At 38.3% G+C, this 21,240-nt stretch overlaps 1 protein-coding gene across 5 annotated transcripts in view; it reads right to left on the bottom strand.

Moving 5' to 3' along the window:
• Cntn5 (contactin 5) overlaps positions 1-21,240 on the bottom strand; it is a 1,231,995-nt gene that overhangs the window by 439,087 nt on the left and 771,668 nt on the right.

Consider the following 21,240-nt stretch of genomic DNA (forward strand, 5'->3'; position numbering starts at 1 on the left):
ATAAGTCATTTCAAATACCTCTGTGTATTCCTCCTCTTTACTTAATTTTTCCTCCTACTTTTGAAGTCAGGGAGAAGTGGGCACAACTATTGATAAAGTACTTATTCCTCTCCTTTAGTAAGGAAATTAATTGAACCAACAAAGACTTTAGAATAAACCACAGAACAATGGAATTCTGAGTTTATATTGAAATATCTGCATGATATTAAGGATTGGAATATTGCTATTGTACACAATATTTGTGTCATTGTATGCAATAACTATGTCATTTACCATGTTTTCCACCTGTCTATGTTGAAACATATTTCTGCCATCCTCAAATTTCCAAGTATCATATATGGACCTCTGTTCTTTGAGTATCATGAACCTTTACACAGATTCCTTAGTACCCAATGTCTTGAAGGCCGAAAGCTATTGTACAAGGCAGGTCCTGTTGAATTAGAAAGATTTTAAACAAACATGAGAAAGAACCAGACTACTGTTTTCCTCAGCAGATAAAATAACTTACTTTCTGGGTGGCATTTCTTTAAAATTATGTATGCTTACTTCCCAACAAATTACTGTGCACTGGAGAAAAGTAGTACAATACATACTCATGTTTCAAGTGGAGCAGAGGGTGAGAAATTGGAGAAGTCCCACTATCCTGTAACCTTAGAAAACATTCAACAGACATTGTGGAGCTCGGTCATTTCCTAAAAGTCTTTATAAGTTAGAAAAGCAAAAGATAATTTTTTGGTTGTATGTATACAGAGTGCCCTTCAGAGCAAGGCTTGGAAAGCTTTGGTAAGCTGCTTGGAAAACATCCAAATAGTCTTGGTGATTACACAAGTCTTTATTACAAATTATACCGGCAGAATATTCCAGAAGCTGGAGTGAGCACCCTCACACTTCCATGAATGCTGTTAATGTGTGAAAATTACTGAACTTTGCCAGCAAAACTCAGTGGAAAATAGTTGAGAAAAGTAGTGCAACATACACACGCATGCACATGCACACGCATACAAACAGGTGCACACACACACACACACACACACACACACGCATGCACATATGCACACCACAAGCTCTGGTATAGGGCAAGGAAATGGAAGGGAAAGCTTGAATTCATATGGTTAGTGTTTTAAATCATCAAAAATTAATTAAAACAAGTGAAGCAAAAGCTGGCTACAAGTACATTTAAGCCCAGATTTAATGAGTTGTGGAGAATGCATTAAGCTAAACAAATCACACATTTCTATTAATTAATGAGCTGTAAAAGATGTCCAGGTGGCTTAGGCAAATAATTTTGTTTTACATTTTTGAAGGAAAGTTTTAAGCATTCATGAATATATTTATTTAAGCTAAATTTATCTAATAATTCTAACATTTTTGTTAAATTTAAATTCAGAATACTTGAGTATATGTTCATAATATTTATATAAATTATATTATATATGATTATCTCAATTTATGTTAGGTTATGTTCACTTTAAAATATGTTTGAAAAATTATACATTTTTTTCTTATAGAATATGTAATTTGATTGGGATTATATTGTTAAAACCACAAACATATGTAGAAATATGTTCTTTTTGGGGGGAGACCTATCTTTTATTTGATATGCATTTAAATTTCTCAATGATTCATGCTTTTTCCTTAAGAATTCAACCATTCTGCATAATCTTTTGGACTTTTTTATAATCTTAGGTAGAAATGTTTTCTATTTGAAAATTGTTATAATGGAATATTGTATAATATACATTGTAGTATTTCAAGGAGAAGCCTCTAGAAACCATGGGGGAAGGTGGAGTGATAGCTGAATCTATTGAGTATGTAATGGTTCCCGAGACCAAAAAGTGGAAGGCATTTCCTGTAGAAATTGGTATAGAAGACATTTATGTTAATATTGGTTATATATTTCAAAATCAAGGGTACTGATTTCTCTCTTTATAATTAATAATTTAAAATACATGGTTATAGGCCAATGACCATGTTTCTTATTTTTAAAAAAATGAGCAAATATCCATCATCACTACATTCTGTCAGACATTCACAAACCAGTGGTGAGAACTATACCACATAGAAGTGCTTCAAGAGAAGGATCTATGAACAGATAGATATGTTCATATATAAGACACCCAACAAACACACAATGCATGCATTGCCATCATCCATCAGTGTGTGTGTGTGTGTGTGTGTGCATCAGTGTATGTATGTGCATGTGCTCACATACATGCATATTTAAATTCCTGAAAGCTTTCTGACAACCCTTTCTATCACGATACACAGCAAAGAAAACTAAGATTAGTGGATAAATGAGAGCGTTCAGAGAAGGGCTTTAAGGGAAAATGTAATGGCTCTGAAATGTGAGTCTCTGACGGAGGGACTCCTGAGGATGTGAAGGAAGCACATCTCAGCAGCAGACAGAACAGAACAGTAAAGAAGTGTTTTCCTGGGTCAAAGACGCCTGGTGTATGAGTGAAGCTGGGACCACAGGCAGCAGTGCTCCCACAGGCATGGGAGAACAGTGCCAGCGATGGAATGTTGGGGAGTATCAGGGGTGTGTACAACTCACTAAAGAAGAAAGTAGAATCCAGGAGAATTCTATGGGAAGAAAGAAGAATTGTAGTCAGGGTAATATAATATATAACAAGAAAAATGTTAGATACCACAAGTAGTGCTACATATGAATGTCCACGAAAAATGGATTTGTCATTAAGATCATGCACATAACTAAAATTATATGGCCTAGTTCACATAAGATTATGCAAAACCAATATAAGGAGCAGGGAAGGTCTAGAGGAAGGGAATGAGTGAGAAAGAAAGATCATCTGTACTCGGAAATGTGTATTTATAGTTTACAACAACAATGATGGGGGCAGGGCTGCAGGTATGTAACCGTATAGGCAAGGAATAAGGTATATGAAAGCCCAACTCTCTTAAATTGATGAGGGCTATACAGTAGAAAGGCTAATTAATTGGGGACAAATTAACATTAATGACGTGAGTATTCCATAGAAAGTAAAGTCAAGGTAGAGGAATCAGGAATTAGCTTGAGTATACTATAGTTCTCTCTCACTCTCTCTCTCTCTCTCTCTATCTCTCTCTCTCTCTCTCTCTCCCTCCTCCCTCCCTCCCCCCTCCCTCCCTCCCTCTCTCTCTCCCTCCCTCCCTTTTTCTCCCTCCCTCTCTCTCCCTTTCCTTCTGTCTCTCCCTCCCTCCTTCTCCCTCTGTTGCTCTCTCCAAAGTCATAATTTGGGGCTAAGTAGGGATTTTTAACATCTCAAAAGGGATAAGTGAGTATCTGCTTTCTTTGTCATGTAGAGTGACTGTAATTAGGAGAGTCCTATTTTGCATGCAGTGCTGAAATTGAAATCCTGCTTCCAGGAATAACTACTCAATCTCTCAGTTTGGATATGCAAGGAGACACACTTTAAAAATTGTTTTTGCAAGGATGAGAGAGATGCCAGAATACTGAATGTGGTTTTTTTCCCCTGCTGAAGAGAAAAAAGCCAACTCCATAACAATTCCTAATTAAGTATAGGTTTGCTATGTGATGCTTTTGTCTCACTTATTTTTGGAAATTCCATGATCCAGTTACTGCCAAGAGTTTAATATTATTTTAAAATTATTATATATCTGTATGTATGTAAACATGAACATAGGTGGTCACAAAGGCCAGAAGGGCCTTCATATGCCCTGGGACTTGAGTCAACAGGTGGTTGTGACCCTCCTGTGTGGGTGTTGGAACAGAACTCCAGTCCTCTAGAAGAGGAGCAGGATTTTAATCAGAGAGCCCATTTGCAGTCTCTTTACTGCTGAACTAAGAAAGAAGCAGTATTGTTGCTATTGTTGTTGTTGTTGTTGTTGGGAGGGGGTTTGTCTCCAGCTTCTTACTATAGAGTCACTTGGATATACACTCTAATTTCAAGATCATTCTTCTTATGGGGTGTCATTTTTAATTATTATTTTATTTAAATAAATGTTCCAACTTAAAGTGGACAGACACCTCCCCTTGATTGGTTCTCATGCTTGGCTCCTTCCTTCCTCCTTCTCGAACTTGACTTTTGGCTCTAAAGAAAACAAAAATGTCTGAACCTTCTCTCTCTCTCTCTCTCTCTCTCTCTCTCTCTCTCACACACACACACACACACACACACACACACAACACACACACACACACACACACACACAGAGACACAACACATACTTCAATAGACTTTACTCTTTTACTTTGCTGGAAAGAAAGATTTACTGATTTTCTATTTTACCCTTCACTAAAAGGGAGGCAGTTGAAAAACAGCTATAACACAAATAAAAGCCTATTGGGAAAGAAATATAATCCTTCGTTTTAATGATATTTAAGGCATTAATCATTAATTTGCAGTAGGATTAAAGGTTTAGTAATGCAATTTTATGGCATAGATAAATATCAGGTGTGTGTGTGCGTGTGTGCGTGTGTGCATGTGTGTATGTGTGTGTGTGTTGTGTATGTGTGTTAACGTTGGGTACATGTGTGCTTGTGTATGTATGTGTGTATGTGCATGTGCAGTGTGTACATGTATATGTGTATGTGATCATATCCAATTAGTAAAGAAGTGTCATAACAGGGTTCAGGAATTGAGTCCTCTGAGGAGAATTCTGAGTATTTGTGAGATTCAAAAAAAGGAGAAATGAGTCTTGTGATCTCAGGTTCTTCAAAACACAAAATGTGTTTTTGTGCTCCTCCCAGGTGTAGCAGGAGGGGGTGAATTTACTTCAGCTTACTCATTTTTGCTAGCTGTTGTTATTCAATTAAAAGTTTAAGCTGTCTTTTATATGACTCTGTGGAAAAGCAGGTGCTTGTCACCTGTGGTGCATCCTTGGGATTGTGTACAGCTTAGGCTCATGAGAACTTTACTCAGGTGACCTTTCTAACCCTCTAAGTAAAAACCCTCTGAGACTTTAAATAAAATTGGCTATTGCATGAGACTTTGTTGGCCATGTTCTTGCAGGTCCCACTGCCTCTAGAACTGTAACAAACTAGCACAGATATAGCACATATCCACCCTGATCTTTCACAGAACATCATCATTAAAGCAACCCAACAGGCTACGTGTGAAGAGTTCACATGTTAAATGAGGTCCCAGGAACTGAACTTTACTTCAATATGCAAAGAGCAAAAAGACTTGTGAGTTATCTTTTCCAAGATTCTTCCAAAATGAATGCTATATTCATGTCTGTCATTTTTCTTGTCCTTGTAGTAGATAACCAGTCAGTCCATACATTGTCCTAATATAAATAATGACATATATTAATTCAATTTTAGAGGAAGGACGATCTCAGTAGAGTTAAGTTGTAGTGCAGAGTTACGTTAAAGTGCACATGGGTTTCTTTTTTTTTTCTAGTTGTTCCACTTTCTGAGCAAGGCTGTAAATTTTGTAAATGAGATGGACCTACAAAGACCGCATAATCTATGAATGAAGAAAAGCAATTTCATATTATAAGTTTTATGGGTAGATGGTAATTTGTCTCCATGTCAGAGGCCAGGAGAAAAATAACATCTGTTATAAGCAACAATGAAGGGTATCACTTTGAGGTACTGGAGTTTCAACAGGCCCTGGGCAAGGACAAACCATTCCAGTTCAAAGGACCATTTAAAATGTATGTATTACTGAATTTTATTTCTCCTTCAATGACTGTCAGGCTGGAAACAGTGATGAAAACATCATATTGAAAATGCTGCAGAGATACAAGGGTTTCTCAAGGTAAATAAGGTTAGGTTAACAGTTAATTTTCATGTCTTGTATTTAAATGTTTACTAACCCTTATACATTCTTACAATGCCATCCTAGTTTCTGAGGTGGTAGTAAAGGCAATTTGAATTAATAGTATAATTTATTAGTCTTTCCAAAATGTAGAAACTCAGATAATTAAATTTAGACTGCAATTTAAGCTCACATCCTACACGTTAAATTTGTGAGTAAAATGACACTCTGGGCTAATACTATCTTGTTAGGTGATTTTCAGCTTCTGCTCATATGACTAATAGATTATATAAACTTCAGTGGCTCGAATATAGTTTGACTTAAAATAGGATTAATGGGAAATCCCCAATCTCTAAGCCATTGCTTTTTCTAAGATGAATATTTGCAATAGGCTAGATTGTATTCACTTTGGAAGATAAAATTGACAAAGACCACATGACCAAGACTTGTAAATTATTCTGTGTTTCCTGAACTCACTATGACTTGAGGACATAGGCATTTGAGGGGAATGACTTATATTTATTTAATCTCCTTCACTATATGCTTTCCCATCACTTTGAATAAATACTGGACAAAAAGTGACTCAAGGGAGGAAAGGTTTATTTGGGCTAATGCTTTGAGAAATGGCGTCCATCATGTGTGGAAAGCAGGGAGATGGGGGGCTCAGGTACCACGAACAGAAGGAGATGAGAGCAGAAGCAGGGAGAAGCCACCAACTGTGTTGTTCATGATCACCTCATAGCATGGGATTTCTCCACAGCTTTCTCCAGCTGTGTCCACCTTCCAAAATACCACATTCTGTAAGTCAAGAGTGCTAGCTGGGGACCAAATATGCAAAACTCTGATCCATACCATACCACCTCTGATGCCACGAGCTCACAAGGATCTAAGACTGCAAGTGTATTTAGTACATTTCACAAGTCACTATAGTTCTGACAGCTTTAATACTGTGCATGAACCTAAAATTCAAAGTCTCCAAAAACATAGGCAATCCCCTAATTGTATGTCATTGTAAATCTTGAAATAAGTTAAAGATGTCCAATATATAGTGTCATACAGTAAATATTCTTATTCCAAAAAGGAGGAATGGGACATAATTAGGAATCCAAAACAGGATAGAAACCTAGCAGCTGCTCCATGTCTAAGTTTATCAGCTATCATGGTATTGACATCATCTACATATAGGGGCCTTGTCTAGACCCACCCCTCAAATTGTGCTGCCTGTGGTATGTATGGGCTCACTCTCATGCTAGCTACAACTGGGTACCAGGCACTTTCCACAACGCTAACCCTATGTTTCTAGAATCTCTAGTAACCTGCTGTCTCCATTAAGACTGAGGCTTCATCCTAACAACTTCATACACAGCCTAATCTTTCATAGAGAAATTGAGTCTTGTTGACACTGCCCAGCTTCAGGTCTCTGAAACCTTGGTGCAAACTCCCAAGTCCCCTTCACTCTGGCTTTCTTCATACCTGCAAAACAAGTCACATTTTACTAATAGCTTTAGATGTAAACTGATCTCAAGGGAACAGAACTCTAGGTATCTCTGACTGTTTTTATGGCAGAACATTGCAAAACAGCTTCCTGTGGTAGTTTCTAGGCAAGATAGCCTGCATACAGCTTTTCAAGTATGCTGCCTTAGATGGAGCTTGTCCTGAGTAACCTTTTGCTCTCAAGGTCCATTTCCTCTTGTTCTCCTGAAAAGTCCAAGATTTCTCGTAACTGGTGCTAATCACTCTAAGAGCTGGAAACACGTTTGCATCTGCCATGTCCTCACATTTGCATGTTCTTCTTCCTTGCCTACATTTGTATTTTATGTATTTCTGTTTTCCTTAAAAGCTCTTCTACTTGCTGCAAATCTGGAAAAATGTAAAGTGTAATAATCATGCCACAGCTTTAATGTCTGCAATTCTTTTCTAGCAAACAAATTTCCTACTTTAAAATTCAGCCTCATTCAAGATTTTAGGACATGTCCGGAAGGCAGGCAGCTATTATGCTGGAGTATAACAGGAGAAGCATCTAGTCTAGTTCCTCATGAGGGCCTTGTTCCAGTTTTTACCATCCATATTTCTGTCCTCATTCTGTTTCCTCTCATGATAACCAGAATGATCCCGTAAGTGTTGCCTACAGCACTGTAGGACTTCACTGACTTACCACTGGAAAGTCTTCAAACATTTTCCTGCAAACCAGTTCAGAAGGCCTGGGAAGAACATGACTGGACTAATCCAAGGAATGACTTCACTTTCCTTATCAATGTGAACAAATATCTGAATAGTAATCAACTTAAAGACAGGGATGCTTATTTTGTTCATCATACAGGTGGGGCCAACAAATCACAATGTAAAAATGGTAGCATGGGGAGTGGTTTGTGCATGTAGGCATGTGAGAGTTAAATCCTGCCAGCAACCAGGAAAAAAGGCAGATGGATGAAGATAGAACTGTGCTGGGCTACAATTAAGGCTTGCCCAAGTGACCTCCCAGAGGTTCTAACTACAACCTTAAATATGATGCCACCAGTGGGGGCCAAAACACATGAACCTGTGGAGAACAGTATTTTGCATTTAAACTATATCTCCCTTATAATTAAGGCGATTCTTATTTAACATACATGGTAATAAAATAATTGTTATATTCTCATTATAAGACAAAGCTTAGCTTATTGGAATAAACTACTGCTTAGTTTATTTGAATAAAACATCTCAGGAAAGCTGTTGGTATTAATATTCTCTGTGAGAGATTGAATTGGCGAAATCCAGATGAATAGACAGACAAACCAAAAGGAACCTGTGTATAAGTATTGTAAAGTACAGATTCTCAAAATGCCCAAAATGTGCATTACACTAACAGAAGCATTGCATAGCGAAGGTTTACTGCTTATCTGGCCTGAAGAGTCAGACACATAGAGTTTATTGTCGGCGCCTGCACCGACACGGTACTGAGAATCGGGCGAAAGCCTGTGGGATGAAAGAAACACACACACACACACACACACACACACACACACACACAGGTTATTCGTGTCAAGCCAGAAGAGGAAAAGGCACCTCCGGTTTCTTTATTGACCAAACTATATATCCCAAGTACACCACTTATCAGGTATCTGCGAAGCACAGTGGGGAACCCTGGCTGAGACTTGGTAACAAAGGACCAACTGTGTGGCCTGAATAAATTAGGGAAATAACCAGGAAGGCCAGCCTAATTCTTAAAGACAAAAGGCAGGAAAGATTCACCCAGGTGTGAGGTACCCCATTCTCGGTACCTGTGTCGGTGCTGACGTCGACAGTTTATGACTTTTATTATTTCTAATTTCTATTCCTAAAATAGTAAAGTATAAGACTTATCATAATGCTAGAATTGTTAATTACGTATACAAAAAACTCTTCTACTTTTGGAGACTATTGTTTGTTTTATGGTATTCGACAGTTTATGACTTTTATTATTTCTAATTTCTATTCCTAAAATAGGAAAGTATAAGACTTATCATAATGCTAGAATTGTTAATTACGTATACAAAAAACTCTTCCACTTTTGGAGACTATTGTTTGTTTTATGGTATTTATGGTATAAACTTCCATTTGAACAAGATAAAACTCACTATCATTTGCTTTCAATTGCCCCAATACCCATACCAACTAGGACCTCACAGAGTCCAGCAGAAATGGGCTCTGTCCCACCAAATCAGAGTCCCATCTCCCTCCTGGTTCATACCACTACCTTTACGAGGGGCAGATTTCCCCCACACCCCAGCTCTGCCTGTCTCCCTTGGGGCCTACCCTAATGTTAAACACAGGAGGCTTGCTCTAATCAGAAACACAGCACTGTCTGCCTGCCAGAAGATCTGCTCTAACTTAGAGCACACTGTTCTGTGTCCAGGGAGGCCTGCTCCAATCTGGGACACCCCGGCCAGTTAAAAGCAAAGGCAATCAGATGGTGAAAGGTGACTGTAAGAACATAATAAACCAAAGCCAATGCAATTTGGCACCATCAGAAGCCAGCTCTTCTACTAGGGCAAACATCGAATACCCTAGTACCACTATAGCAAGGTTCTGACCTTAAATCACATCTCAGGAAGATAATAGAAGCCTTTAAAAAGGATATAAATAATTCCCTTAAAGAAATACAGGAAAACACAGTAAAAAAATGTAGAAGCCCTAAAAGAGAAAACATGCAAGTCCCTTAAAGAAATACAGGAAGAATATAGCCAACAGGTGAAGGAAATTAACAAAACAGCTCAAGACCGAACACTGGAAATAGAAACAATAAAGAAATTGCAAATAGAGACAACTGTGGAAATGGAAAACACAGGAAAGAGGACAGGAATACACATGGAAGCATTACTAACAGAATACAAGGTATGGAAGAGAGAACCTCAGATGTAGAGGGTACTACAGAAGATGCTGACACATCTGACAAAGACAATACAAAGTGTAAAAGGTTCCTAAACAAAAAAAAGCCAGGACATTTGGGACATGGTGAAAACACCAATGTATAGTAGGAAAAGAAGAGGGTGAAGAGTCCAGATGGCCAGAAAACATCTTCAATAAAAATCAGAGAATAAAACTTCCATAACATAAAGAATGAGATGGTCATAAAAAAAAAAAAAAAACAAGAAGCCTACAGAACACCAAATAGAATGGACTAGAAAAGGAAGTCCTCCCACCACATAATAAGCAAAACACCTATTGTACAGTACAAAGAAAAAAATATTAAAAACAGGAAGAAGAAAGAGCCAACTAACATATAAAGGCAGGCCTATCAGAATTACACCTGACATTTCAAAAGATACTCTAAAAGCCAGAAAGTCCTGGACAGAAGTCTTGGAGATCCTAAGACACCAAAGATGCCAACAGAGACTGCTATTTCCAGTAAAACTCTCAATTACAATAAATGGAGAAACCAAGACATTCCATTACAAAACCAAATTTAAACAACTTTCTTCTACAAACCCAGCATTATAGAGGATGCTAGAAGGAAAACTGTAGCACAAGAAGACTACTCACACACAACAAAACACAAGAAATCAATCATCTCACAACAAACCCAAAAGAAGAAAATCACACACACATAATACCAGTTCCAACAACAAAATAACAGGAACTAACAATCATTCATCATTAATATCTCTCAATATCAATGAACTTAATTCCCTCATAAAAAGACAGGCGCTAACAGACTGGATACATAAATAGTATTCATCATTCTGTAGCATACAAGAAACACTATAGCAACAAAGACAGATAGTACTTTTGAGTAAAAAGTTTTCCAAGCAACAGTTTCAAGAAGTAAGCTGGACTAGCCATTCTAATATCCAATAAAATAAAATTTCAATCAAAAGTAATCAAAAGATTTGAGGAAGGACACTTCATACTTAAACATAGAAAAATTTAACAAAATGAAGTTTTAATTCTGAACATCTATGCCTCAAATGTAAGATAACTCACATTCATAAAATAAACTTTACTAAAAAGCTGAAAATAGTCATTGAACACCACACAATAATAGTGGGTAATTCAATACCCCACTCTCCTCAATGGTCAGATCATTGAAATAGAAACTAGAGACATAATAAAACCAACAGAAGTTATGAACCAAATAGATTTAATGGATATCTATAGAACATATCACCCCAAATGAAAGAACAACAAACCCTCCTCTCAGCACCTGGTGGAACCTTCTCCAAAACTGAATATATAATCAGACACAAAACAATGCACAATAGATACAAAAAGATTAAAATAACCCCTTGTGTTCTATCAGATCTCCATGGACTAAGGCTAGACTTGGACAATAACAGAAACAACAGAAAGCCCACCTACTCAATGAAACTGAAAAACTATCTACTCAATGATAATTTAGTCAAGGAAGAAATGAAGAAATTTAAGACGATAGAATTCATTCATGAAAATAAAGTCACAACATTCCCAAACTTATGAGAGAGGCCTAATGAAAGCAGTGCTGAGAGAAAATTCATAAAGAATTGAAGAGATCTCACACTAACTACTTAACAGCACACCTAAAATCTCGAGAACAAAAAGAAGCAAACAGACCAAGATAGTCAAACTCAGGGCTAAAATAAACAATTAGAAACAAAAGTCAACAAAACCAAGAGCTGGTTCTTTGAAAAACATCAACAAGATAAACGAACTCCTAGCTAAGCTAACTAGAGGCACAGACACAGGATCCAAATTAACAAAATCAGACATGAAAACAGGAACAAAAGAAACTGAAGAAATACAAAAAATCATCAGATCTTAGAACAAAACATTGTATGTGACAAAACTGGAAAATCTAGATGAAATGCATGATTTTCTGGATAGGTACCACATATCAAAGTTAAATCAAAGTCAGGTAGACTATCTAAACAATCCCATAGCCCCTACGGAAATAGAAGCCATCATTAAAAACCTCCGAGCCAAAAACAAACAAACAAAACAAACTAACAAACCAAAAACCCACAAGGCTAAATGTTTTTAATGCAGAATTCTACCAGACCTGAAAAGAAGAACTAATACCAATACTACTCAAATTTATTCCACAAAATAGAAACTGAAGGAATACTATCTAATTCATTCTATGAAGCCACAGTTACCCTGACACTTAAACAAAACTATGATGCAAGAAAGAGAACTTCAGACCAATTTTACTATAAATATCTATACAGAAATAGTCAATAAAATTCTCACAAAACAGATCCAAGAACACATCAAAAACATCACTCACCACTATCATCCCAGGGATGCCGGGATGCTAAAAGACAAGGAAATCCATCAAGGTAATTCACCATATAAACAAATTCAAAGAAAAACTCAAACGACCATCTCATTAGATGCTGAAAAGCCTTCAAAAAAATCCAACATGCATTCATGTCAAAAAGTCTTGGAAAGATCAGGAATTCAAGGGACACACCTAAACATACTACAAATACACCTAAAAATACTACAAGCAAATAGCTAATATTTAATTAAATGGAGAGAAACTTGAAGCAATCCCTCTAAAATAAGAGACAAGACAAGGCTGCCCACTCTCTCCTTATCTATTCGGTATAGTACTTGAATTTCTAGCCAGTGTAATAAGTGTTGCATATATATATATATATATATATATATATATATATATATATATATATACTCAAATATACTGAATCTTATAGATTCAGAGATGTGGGAAATAGCCTTGAATGAATTGGCTCAGGGGGAAGTTTCCTGAACAGAATACCTATGTCTCAGGATCTAAGATCAACAATTGATAAATGGAACCTCATGAAATTGAAAAGTTTCTGTAAGGCAAAGAACATTGTCAATATGACAAAATGGCACCCTAAAGATTAGGAACACATCTTCCCTAACTGCACATCTAAGAGAGAGTTAATATCCAATGTATATAAACAATTCAAGAAGTTAGACCACAAAAAACCAAATAACTCAATCAAAATTGAGTGTGATGGTTTGCACATGCTTGGCCCAGGGAGTGTCACTATTAGAATGTGTGGCCTTGTTGAAGGAAGTGTGTCAATGTGGGAGGTGGGCTTGGAGACCCTCCTCCTAACTGCCTGGGGATGCTCAGTCTGTTCCTGGCTTCCTTCGGGTGAAGATGTAGAACTCAGTTCCTCCTGCACCATGCCTGCCTGGATGCTGCTGTGCTGTCATACTCCCACCTTGATGATAATGGACTGAATCTCTGAACCTATAAGCCAGTCCTAGTTAAATGTGAACTGCCTGAGGATCCAGCTATACCTCTCTTGGGCATATACCCAAAAGATGCCCCAACATATAAAAAAGACACGTGCTCCACTATGTTCATTGCAGCCTTATTTATAATAGCCAGAAGCTGGAAAGAACCCAGATGCCCTTCAACAGAGGAATGGATACAGAAAATGTGGTACATCTACACAATGGAATATTACTCAGCTATCAAAAACAACGGCGTTATGAAATTCGTAGGCAAATGGTTGGAACTGGAAAACATCATCCTGAGTGAGCTAACCCAATCACAGAAAGACATACATGGTATGCACTCATTGATAAGTGGCTATTAGCCCAAATGCTTGCATTACCCTAGATGCCTAGAACAAATGAAACTCAAGACGGATGATCAAAATGTGAATGCTTCACTCCTTCTTTAAAAGGGGAACAAGAATACCCTTGGCAGGGAAGAGAGAGGCAAAGATTAAAACAGAGACTGAAGGAACACCCATTCAGAGCCTGCCCCACATGTGGCCCATACATATACAGCCACCCAATTAGACAAGATGGATGAAGCAAAGAAGTGCAGACCAACAGGAGCCGGATGTAGATTGCTCCTGAGAGACACAGCCAGAATACAGCAAATACAGAGGCGAATGCCAGCAGCAAACCACTGAACTGAGAATAGGACCCCCGTTGAAGGAATCAGAGAAAGAACTGGAAGAGCTTGAAGGGGCTCGAGACCCCATATGTACAACAATGCCAAGCAACCAGAGCTTCCAGGGACTAAGCCACTACCCAAAGACTATACATGGACTGACCCTGGACTCTGACCCCATAGGTAGCAATGAATATCCTAGTAAGAGCACCAGTGGAAGGGGAAGCCCTGGGTCCTGCTAAGACTGAACCCCCAGTGAACTAGACTGGTGGGGGGAGGGCGGCAATGGGGAGAGGGTTGGGAGGGGAACACCCAAAAGGAAGGGGAGGGGGAGGGGGATGTTTGCCCGGATACCGGGAAAGGGAATAACACTCGAAATGTATATAAGAAATACTCAAGTTAATAAAAAAATAAATAAATAAAAAAATGTTTTCCTTTATAAAACTTACATTGGTCATGGTGTCTGTTCATAGCAATAAGACCCTAAGTAAGACAATGGGGCGTGGGAAGATACCATACAGGTGAGACAGGTACAGGATAGAATGAGGCCTGCCATTGGACGAGAAGGAAGGATGGGTGGGAGAAAAGTTTGAGGGAAGAGGAGGGGACTGGAATGGAAAGGACAGGAGACTGGAGGAAACTGGGAGAGTAGCTGTGAAGAGAACATGGAGGCTGACTGTGTATTTACAGGTTGTTATGAGTATCCTTCAGGGATAGATGTGTACAGGGCTTTGTATGTTTAGGTGGGTAATTATATCTTATCAATTAGATCAGAGGTTATTGTGTTGTGTGTTCTTTCTTGTGGAGAATTGAGGGTGGGGGAGTGTGTGTCGGCAGAGACACTGGGCCGCCATGGAGTTGAAATGTGTGTTTCAGACAAGAAATCTAACAGATATTTTGGGGCAATGTGGTGCCAGATCTAGAGGGTGTAAAAGACAGTCCCTTTTATAATTTTACAATAATGGGGTACAGAGCTAAATACAGAATTCTCAACAGAGGAATATTAAGTGGGCAAGAAGCACTTAAAGAAATGTCTAACATCCTTAGTCACCAGGGAAATTCAAATCAAAACAACCCTGAGATTCCACCTTATACCAATCAGAATGGCTAAGATCAAAAACTCAAGAAGTAGAACATGATGGAAAAGATGTGGAACAAGGGCAGAACGTTTCCATTGCTGATGGGATTGCAAATTTGAACAACCACTCTGGAAATCAATCTGTCTCTTTGTAAAGGTAGTTTTGATGTTGAGGTCCTGTTGCCCAATTCATTCTTGATCTGTCAGTAAAGAAAGCCATGGGTCTTCAGTCCTTTCTCTAACTCCTCCATCAGGGTCCCCATGCTCAGTCCAATGGTGAGCTGCAAGCATCCTCATCTGTATCAGTAAGGCTCTGGCAGAGCCTCTCAGGAGACATCTATATCAGGCTTCTGTCAACAACCACTTCCTGGCATCAGCAGTAGTGTCTGGTGACTGCATATGGGATGGATCCCAATGTGGAGCAGTATCTGGCTGACCTTTCCTTCAGTCCCTGCTCCACTCTTTGTCCCTGTATTTCTTCCTATGAGTATTTTGTTCCCACTTCTAAGAAGGACTGAAACATCCACAGTTTGGTTTTCCTTCTTCTTGAGCATAATATAGTCTGTGAATTGTTTCTTGGGTTTTCTGATCTTTTGAACTAATAACCACTTATCAGTAAGTGCATACCATGTGTGTTCTTTTGTGACTGGGTTACCTCACTCAGGATGATATTTTCTAGTTCCATCCATTGGCCTGTGAATGTCATGAAGTCATTGTTTTTAATAGTTGAGTAGTACTCCATTGTGTAAATTTACATTTTCTGTATCCATTCCTCTGTTGAAGGACATCTGGCTATTATAAATAAGGCTGCTATGATCATAGTGGAGCATGGATCATCTTTTGGGAGTGGTGTAGCTGGGTTCTCAGATAGTACTATGTCTAATTTTCTGAGGAACCACCAGACTGATTTCTGGAATATTTCTACGAACTTACAATCACATCAACAATGGAGGAGTGTTCCTCTTTCTTCATATCCTCACCAGCATCTGCTGTCACCTGAGTTTGTGATCTCAGCCATTCTGACTGGTGTGAGGTAAAATCTCAGGGTTGTTTTGATTTGCATTTTCCTGATGACTAAAGATATTGAACATTTCTTTAGGTGCTTCTCAGCAATTTCATATTCCTCATTTGAGAATTCTTTGTTTAGCTCTGTACCCCAATTTTTAATAAGATTGTTTGGTTCCCTGTAGTCTAACTTCTTGAGTTTTTTTTGTATTTATTAGATATTAGCACTCTATTGGATGTAGGGTTGGTAAAGATGTTGGTTGTCCTTTTGTCCTTCCTTTGCCATAAGAAGCTTTGCAATTTTATGAGGTCCCATTTGTCAATTGTTGCTCTTAGAGCATAAGCTATTGGTGTTCTGTTCAGGAAAATTTCCCCTGTTCCTATGCAGCCCCACAGGAAGAACAACAATATCAACCAACCAGAACCCCCAGAGTTCCTGGGTCTAAACTACCAACCAAAGAGTACACATGGAAGTGACCATGGCTCCTGAAGCATATGTAACAGAGGATGGCATTATCAGGCATCAACATGAAGAAAAACCCTTGTTCTTGTGAAGGCTCATTTTCCCAGTGTAAGGGATCCAGGGTGTTGAGGTGGGAGTGGGTGGGTGGGTAGGATTGGGAGCATCTTCATAGATGCAGGGGAGGTGGGAGGGAGAAGGGGACTTGGGAAAGGGGGATAACATTTGAAATGTAAATACATAAAATATCCAGTAAAAATTTAAAGAAAAGAATTAGAGCCAACATTGGGGCCCCAAGAAGGAAAAAAAAGGAAAAAAATCCACGGACCAATTGCTGGGCAGAAGGTACAATTAGGACTTCAGGGTCCCTGTAGGTAAAGGAAGACACAGGGAAGGAGAGATAGAGTTCTGCCATACTACTGATGGAGAAGGATTAAAGAGATCTCAAAAATGAGTAGCCACACAGGCCACTCCTACATGCAGGTTGTCAGAGGCATTTAGCAGGGACTGGATGGGACTAGCCACTAAAAGTTAGGGTGGGTATGAGGGCAGAGCTAAGAGTACACACTGATAAGTGGATATTAGCTGTAAATTAGAGGATGCCCATGACACATTCCATAGATTCAAAGAAGTTAAACAAGAAGGTAGACCCAAGTGAGGATGCTTAAATCCCACTTAGACTAATGTTGTGATTTCAACATGCTTGACCCATGGCTGGCAGTATTTGGAGGTGTGGTCTTGTTGGAGTAGATGTTGCTGTTTTTGAGGAAGGTTGTCACTGGTGGGGTGGGCTTTAAGACCCTAGTCCTAGTTGTCTGGAGGCCAGTTTCCTTTGGAAAAAGATGTTGATTTCTCAGTTCTTCCTGTGCCATGCCTACCTGGGCGCTGCCATCCTTTTGATGATAATGGACTTAACCTCTGAACCTGTAAGCCAACCCCAATTAAATGTTGTCCATATAAGAATTGCCTTGGTCATGGTGTCTATCTACAGCAGTAAAACCCTAAGACAAACGGGGAACAAAATAATAGTGGAAATTTGAGGGAGGGAAGGACCTGGGTGGAAGATGGGAAGGGAAGGGGGAAAGAGGCAGGATCAGGTATGGGAGGGGTGGACAGGAGAGAGGCCCAGAGGGCCAGGAAAATGAACAGGAATATGCAGTTGCTGGGGATTAGGAAGGGGTGAACCCTAGAAAGTCCCACAGACCTGGAATGGAGGAGGCTTGAAGGACTCAACATGGATGACAGTAGCCAACCCAACAGTCAAGAGATGAAACCGGAAGAGACTACCACCAATAGTCATACAGGACACCACGTGGAGGGTGGGGACACCAATGCACCTACAAATCTTTAGACCCAAATTGCTCTTGTCTAAATGTAATGTAGGGACAAAAATGGGCCAGATACTAAAGGAATGGCTGACCAGTGACCACTCTAATCTGTGATACTTCCCAGTCCCTGAGACTATCACTGATGCACAAGAACCTAGCACATGGCTGTTCTAAAGGGCTCTACCAGCAGCTGACTGAGAGAGAAGCAAATACTCAGAGCCAAGCATTGGATGGAGGTTGGGAGCCCCTGTGGAAGAGATAAGAGGACGGTTAAAGAAACTGAAGGAGGTGCCAGCCCCACAGAAAGACCAACAGTGTCAACTAACCTGGACCCCTGAGAACTCCCAGAGACTGACCCAACAACAAAAGAGCAAACACAAGCTGATCTAAGGCCTCAGGCACACATGTAGTAGAGGACTGCCTTGTTTGACCTCAGTGGGAGAGGGTGTGTCTAATCTTGTAGATACTTGATGGCCGAGAATGGGAAAATACCAGGGGAGGCACCCTCTCATAGCAAAAGGGGAGAAGGGACTGGAGAAGAACTCTGAAACGGGAAACCTGGAGGTGTGCAACATTTGAATTGCAAATAAATAAAGAATTTAATAAATTAAATATTAAAAATAAAAATAGTTGAGCTATCTTTCAAAATAAGCAGAAATTAGGCTTTAGTTCTTTGAATAGGAGTCATGAAGTCAGGGTCCCAGCATTGGAGAGGTACACTCAGGAAAACTGGAAGATCAGCTCTGTAACTCAATTCAAGGCTAGACTGAGCTGTACGAGACTGCCACAGAACAAAATAAAACATTAAATGTGTGTGTGTGTGTGTGTGTGTGTGTGTGTGTGTGTGTTTATGGATTTGCATAATGCAGATACAATGATAAAGAGCCTTAATTTATTTTATAACAAAATCTAATATATTTACAACCATTGAACTCATTCATGGTAATGCCATTCCTTCATTCAGATTAATATTAAAATAAATTAATAAAGTTATTATGTGCAAAGCCTCATAGACTAATGAAATAAGCTTGGGCTATACTGTGGAGTTAGTGATTATTCAAATAATTTCATTAGATGTTTAAAACTAGGCAAATGTACTTTTAAAGTCTAAGGTTAATTTTACTTTAGAGAAAAAGTTATGAAAAACGCAGAGAGGTAATTTTGGAGTTTTATATGAAAATGAAAGGTTAAATTAAAGGCCTTAGATATAAAGTCTACAAGTCATAAAATCTCTCAAAAGTTAAGGAGGTTATTTTAATCAGCTGCTTCAAGGAAAATGAATGGAATATTTTGGATCTAAATCATCTAAATGCCCTGAAAAGCAATATGTTCAAATTTAGATATGAACTATCAATTTACCAAGGATTGCATATAAAGATATATTCTGAAGCTAAAGACAGCATGAGGAGATTTTACTCTTGATTCATTTTCTGTTTGACTTGCTGGCATGAATTATTTCTAAAAAGAAATAATTACCAACTCTGGAGAGACTGCGATGAACTTTGGGTTTAGGATATTGAAAAGTGTAACATGTCACATTATCCATTTTAAATTCTCATCCGGGTGGCACTAAGCTAACAGAGTGGCAATGTTTGATATGGTATGTTCTCACTTGTCACTGAGAGTAGATCATTCCACTATGTAAAGAAATCACCCTCATGATGAACATAGATTCCAGGAAGAAAATACATTTTTTTCAAGAATCATCTTCTTGGTAATCACTAAGGCTCACTACTGGAAAGAATATAACAGTGTTGTGTTTATTTACAACCTGCTCTCTGAACTTGAAAATAAGTTCTGAAATATAAATTTCTCACCCTCATTAATTTTTTACTGTAGCCTCATGAGCTACACATTTATTAATGATAAACTAAAAGTATTAACATTTACTGGAGTGAAATGTATTTGCAGCTATTCCTTTGGGGAAAAGTTAGTGTGAAAATTTTCATGAGTAGAAAGTTAACTTGTGCCTATGTGGGACAAGTTAGGAGGAAAGGAAGTGTCTCTCTTCAGCCAGCAACTCAAAGATATTATTCGAAATATGTTATTCAAAAGTGAATAGAAAGAAAAGTTCAGAAGAATTTAAATTTCAGTTAATTTTAAACAAATCAGATTTAGCTTCTCCCTTCCTTCCTTCCTTCTTTCCTTCTTTCTTTCCTTCCTTCCTTCCTTCCTTCCTTCCTTCCTTCCTTCCTTCCTTCCTTCCTTCCTTCCTCCCTCCCTCCTTCCCTTCCTTCCTCCCTTCCTTCCTCTCTTTTTTCCTTTCATTTTTTTCATTACTAGGAAGAAGAACCAACATCAGTATCCTCATCCACTTGTGTCTTCAGAAGCCAGAATCTGGGGTATTGTTAGCTGCTGATAATAAGAGAAAGAACTATTTTTGCAATCTCAGCCTGACATGGAACATTTAGACTTCTGGATTCTAACTGGACAAACTATTACCATGACAAAAGTTTTATAAGCCTTGATTGTTTTTAAACATGAGCAAGGAAAATTAAATAGTTCTTAACTTTGAGAAAAAAAGAAGAAATGTACTGATTCCATATTTAATTCTCTTACTACAATTTACTTGTGCTCCCTTATGCAGTGGTAAAAATTAATCATAGTGCAGAGTTAATAAGGTCAGACTATAAAGATTATTTAGATGATAATGCAATTGCAGTATTCAAGAAAGTCTCAAAGCTAAATTGGCACTATCATTTTCAAAAATAGCATGTTGTATCTCTCCAAAATGACCATTTTATTCATAGAAAGATGGTAGGGGTTGCCTGTTAGATTTCATGAGCTATTTTGTTATCACGAGTACAAAAACCTTTTATGATTGCATGATTAGCCACGAATGATTCCATAAAATAAAAATAGTGTTTTCAGGGTACAGTTTTTGTTTCTTTTGAATTTCTAAACATATCATTCTGAAATCAGTCAAATTGACATTTTAAAAAATAGGATTTTGATTTTCCTAGGATCTTGCTCAAAGTCTTCCCACTGAGTCTGTTTGCAACTGTTCAGTCTTTTCTTCCTCTTCTCACTTTTATAAGAGGGTGTCTCTATCTCAAGTTAATTTTAGAAATGGCGCAAGGAAGATGCTAGGGAGCAGCATCAATTACTTACTTCATTTCTCAGTTGAAATTAACTTAAAACTCATTTTTGATAACTTACATAATGAATATAGTTATATGTATTAATTCAAGGACTCTTGAACCCCCCTTTCAATTTCTACAGATTATAATCCTCAGGAATTTGAATTCAAATAGAATTACTTACTATCAAATAATATTAAAGTTTTCATGCGGTAGAATCTT

Source organism: Rattus norvegicus, chromosome 8 (assembly GCF_036323735.1).
Source record: "Rattus norvegicus strain BN/NHsdMcwi chromosome 8, GRCr8, whole genome shotgun sequence".
Taxonomy (NCBI): domain Eukaryota; kingdom Metazoa; phylum Chordata; class Mammalia; order Rodentia; family Muridae; genus Rattus; species Rattus norvegicus.